Consider the following 5,000-nt stretch of genomic DNA (forward strand, 5'->3'; position numbering starts at 1 on the left):
AAACCCAAAAATTTGCCTCATCATCTATAAAAATTTTATAACGATTTCGACGATACATATGACAATAACGATAATAATAATAATAATAATAATTAATAATAATAATAATATATAATAATAATAATAATAATATAATAATAATAATAAAATTGAAATTAAATTGAGCTTTATATAGCGCAATATCCACTAAATGTGCTCAAAACGCTTTACAAGGGGTCATGTAGGACGGGACATGACGCCTGTTAGGCGATTTTATAATTTTTCGGACAAAGACAACGCTGTTAACGGCCAGGTACTCATTTTACACCTGAGTACGGTGAGAGAATGTGAGTATTGAGCCTTTTTCCCAAGGACTCAACTATGCGCCGAGCGCGAGGCTCGAACCCAGGACCTTCCGATCCGAAAGCGAGTGTCATACCACTAGACCACATAGCCACATAATAATAATAATAATATAATAATAATAATAATAATAATAATAATAATAATAATAATAATTATTATTATTATTATTATTATTATTATTATTATTATTATTATTATTATTATTATTATTATTATTATTATTATTGTTATTGTTGTTGTTGTTATTATATTATTATTATTATTATTATTATTATTATTATTATTATTATTATTATTATTATTATTATTATTATTACTATTATTATTAGTATTATTATTATCATTAGTATTATTCTTATTATTATTATTATTAATATTATTATTATTAGTATTATTATTATTATTAATTATTATTATTATTATTATTATTATTATTATTATTATTATTATTATTATTAATTATATTATTATTAATGTCAAGAGTATGATTATTATGTTTGTAGGAAGTGGAATAAAATACATCAGAAATTGAAGCTTTTGTGTTTAACTCTTTCTTACATTTCTAAGATGTATTGAATGAAATTATGTATGGAATATTAAAACGGTTCTCTTTGAAATGTTGTCGCGCCATACTGGTCATTTCCCCGAGTCAAAGACTACTAGATGTAAGGACATGCAGATTTTTTCCCCTGTATTTTCTACCAGATTCATTCTTTGTTTCCTTACCAAATGTTCATTTCTACACGAAAACAACATCATATGATATGATAAACATTTTAGAATAAAATTTAAGCAGAATATCATGTTTAAACGCATACAATAGAGCATGCTTATACCAAACACGCTTGAAACAAAACGTCGGTTTTAACGAACTCATATTGATGCCAACGATGTCTTTTTCTTCTTTGTTTATGACTGAAATAAACAAACCACTAATATAATAACCCATGTTCGCTCTAAGTGATTTCTGATACTTTCTGATTATCGGATTACTATTTATTAAAATAAAGGTACGTTTTCTTTGATAACGTTTGTTAGTATTCAATCTTCATTGACTCTTATATTTCAAAATGCCGAATAGGTGCAATATTGTGAACTGTAATGGCAACTATAATGACAGAAACAGGTGTAGGGTGTTCAGACTACCAAAAGACGAAAGTGAAAGACAAAGTTGGATTAATGTGCTTCCCCTCGTGAAAACTATGTATAAATCCAGAAAGGTTTTTTATTGGTGAAAGACATTGGGTTGCAGATGTCCAAATGATTAAAATACCAGGAGGCCTGACTGTACCTGCATGTCCACCGACTATTTTCAACGGTGTACCGACTTCATGTTTGCCGACACGAAAGCCAGCCCCTCGCCAACCTCAACCAGAAGACAGACAACTGGAATACTTGAAGAAAAAGGATAACATCGCTTCCTTCAATGATTTTTCTCCAGAGAAAGAATTACGAAGAAAATATGATAATATAATGATGTCAAAATTTGAGGATAAATTTGTTTTTGTTTTTATGACTAAAGATTACTCTGAGAGTAGTATGCCACTTGTTGTTTACAATAAACCAACATTATGTTCACCGCTGACACTTTCAGCTTACAAGAAGGAAATAAATGTGCCTTTGAGCAAAATATTGAACCCGAACAATGGACTAACCTATTATTCACAATTTTATGAGTCTGTAAACGCTGTTTTAAATTATGATATTCATTGTAATCATGGAATAGAAAAGGCAATCGAGATTCTACTCCAAACAAAGCAACAGCCGGATGATAGCTATGACCACTTGCGGGAATTCTTGGTGCTACCCAGCAAGCGAAAACTTCAGAGTATCGTGTCTGGAACGAACATGAACTTGATAACATTTCACAAGACAAGTGATCAACAGGAGAATGTGTTTCTCATAATCGATGAGGTTAAAATTCGTCCAACTGTTGCCTATTCTGGTGGTGTTTTGAATGGAATGTCAAGAAATATCCTGAGTCTAAAGCTTCATCAATGTTGTGCGTGATGATGAAATGTATGCACGGAGGACCAAGCCTCATGATATCTGTAACCCTGTCCATAAACTAACATCATCCTATCAATTTGATGTTGTTAAAGAAGCGGCTGCTGTTGTCGAAAGATCTGGTGGGATTGTTTTGGGATCCATAACAGACAACCATAAAATAAACCAACAGTATTACAAATCGTTTGATAGAATCCATGACTATCAAGCGATTCACCCATTAGATGTTCAACGACCATTCAAGTCCTTGCCCCGAGTAAATAATTTGAAGACGGAGGTACAATTATAATGAATACTCAAAGAATATCTTAGGTTTTTTGTTTGTTTTTTTTGTCATGATCAGCTCTATCTCACTTGATACAATATAGATCGTTCGAAGTTGACGTCACTCAGGTCTTTGTTATTGTTTTTACCATCCGCGTTTATGAGTAATGCTCACTGAACTGTATTTACTTGACTATAAACGTTCATGGATACACACAGTTTTGTGTGTTGGTCCGTTATACTTCCGGATGGCAATGTTATGAGCTTCTTGGCCAAGCGCATACTATCTAAAAAGAATTGAAAGTATAATACAGTCGTTGCCATTTATAAAGACCAAAACAAAGACAAAATATTTATTTTTTTGAAATTTCAGTGGGTTTTTTGAATGGTTGGCGACTTTTTATATGGTGCTGATATGACCTTATTGTATCGTAAGAGCCGTATACCCTTTTTTTAAAATCAACACAAACAACAGTGTCTAGAGGACTTGTTACTCACTTCCAAAGAGTTTTGAACAGGAAGAAAGGATGTTGTGACGTCACAACTACTGCTTCCCATAAAAAAAAAATTCTACACGGAATTCGTAACTCAGTGGTGTGGCATATTGTTTTAATTAAATGTGTCATTTTGTGATTATTGTTCACTCTAAGAATCACCGAGCCCCCAAAAAATTGAGTGTATACATGTGTATTCTCCTCTCAATAGTATTCACTGTGTTAGACATCACGAGGGGACATAATCTGTGGCAACGCATTTACCTAATTCTTAATCTGAAATGTGTTTGGTTGGTGTATTCTTTTGTGCAGACCTGCCAAATTGAAAATTGAAATTTAGTCATTTTTATGTCAATTTTTAGTAATATAACAAGGAAATAAGTAGTAGTATTAGTAGTAGTAGTAGTAGTAGTAGTAGTAGTAGTAGTAGTAGTAGTAGTAGTAGTAGTAGTAGTAATAGTAGTAGTAGTAGTAGTAGTAGTAGTAGTAGTAGTAGTAGTAGTAATTGTAGTAGTATTAGTAGTAGTAGTAGTAGTAGTAGTAGTAGTAGTAGTAGTAGTAGTGGTAGTAGTAGTAGTAGTAGCAGTAGTAGTAGTAGTTAGTAGTAGTAGTAGTAGTAGTCGTATTAGTCGTATTAATCATTATAGTCATCATTATTTAAGTAATAATGGGAATTAAAAATTGGTAATTTTCCATAAAAGTTTGTATTTGGCCATGAAAGTTGTCCAAAATTCTTAAAATTACGAAAAATTCGTAATATTTGGCAGGTATGTTTTGTGTGCTGACGCGTCTCCTTCATGAACTCATATTTTTTTTTGTAATGGGTCATTATACACAGCGACGAGCATCAAAATAAAGTGAACAGTGATATGTATTCGACAGTCAAATCATTTGTTTCATTGTGGACTGTTAATGACAACACAAGTTTTACTTTCTTTTTATGATCATCGTAATATTTAGGGAAGTGTCAGGATTGTTGTTTTAAAATGAGCTTTTATATAGCGCAATATCCACTAAATGTGCTCTAAGCGCTTTACAAGGGGTCCCTGGTCAACAGCAACATTTAATATGTAGGACGGGAAATACCGCCTGTTAGGCGATATTACAATTTTTCGGACAAAGACAACGCTGTGAACGGCCAGGTACTCATTTTACACCTGAGTACGGTGAGAGAATGTGAGTAAAGAGCCTTTTCCAAGGACTCAACTATGCGCCGAGCGCGAGGCTCGAACCCAGGACCTTCCGATCCGAAAGCGAGTGTCATACCACTAGACCACATAGCCGCTTAAGCCCACGAAGAAGATTACGAGCCATGTACGGTTTTTGAAGTGTTTCAACGATTTTACTTTTAGATTAGATATGAGATATGCAGATGAAATGGCAATAGATAGTATGCAGATGACGTCACTCAGGTCTTTGTTATTGTTTTTTGTCATCCGCGTTTATGAGTAATGCTCACTGAACTGTATTAACCGGACTATAAACGTACATGGATACACACAGTTTTGTGTGTTGGTCCGTTATACTTCCGGATGGCAATGTTATGAGCTTCTCAGCCAAGCGAATACTATCTATAGACAGGTTGATAACCACGTCTCTCGGACAATCGCCATAATGTAAACAAAGCAGTGATTGGTAGACACAGCAAACTACACAGATTTTACTATCGATGTGTTTTAGTAAAATACCCACTGATCTACCGATTGATCAATAGCACTGACACAGAAAACTATGTGTAAATTTAAACGTTCATAATCTGATCGAGAAAATCGTGTGATAACTAGTAACGCATTTGGCGGTATAAAAACAATAACAATGATCAGAGAGGGGTCGAATTCATTCACGTTACTGTTTATAAACAACCAAACTATGTTTGTCCGACCACGTGTG

The 5,000-nt window shown here is 33.3% G+C and overlaps 1 protein-coding gene across 1 annotated transcript in view; it reads right to left on the bottom strand.

The window, feature by feature from the left end:
- Window positions 1-5,000, bottom strand: part of LOC144972705 (putative E3 ubiquitin-protein ligase HERC4) — a gene marked incomplete in the record, with an annotated part of 65,378 nt that overhangs the window by 13,835 nt on the left and 46,543 nt on the right.

Source organism: Berghia stephanieae, chromosome 5, assembly GCF_034508935.2.
Source record: "Berghia stephanieae isolate SIO BIC M18660-M18661 chromosome 5, UCSD_Bste_1.3, whole genome shotgun sequence".
NCBI classification, from domain to species: domain Eukaryota; kingdom Metazoa; phylum Mollusca; class Gastropoda; order Nudibranchia; family Aeolidiidae; genus Berghia; species Berghia stephanieae.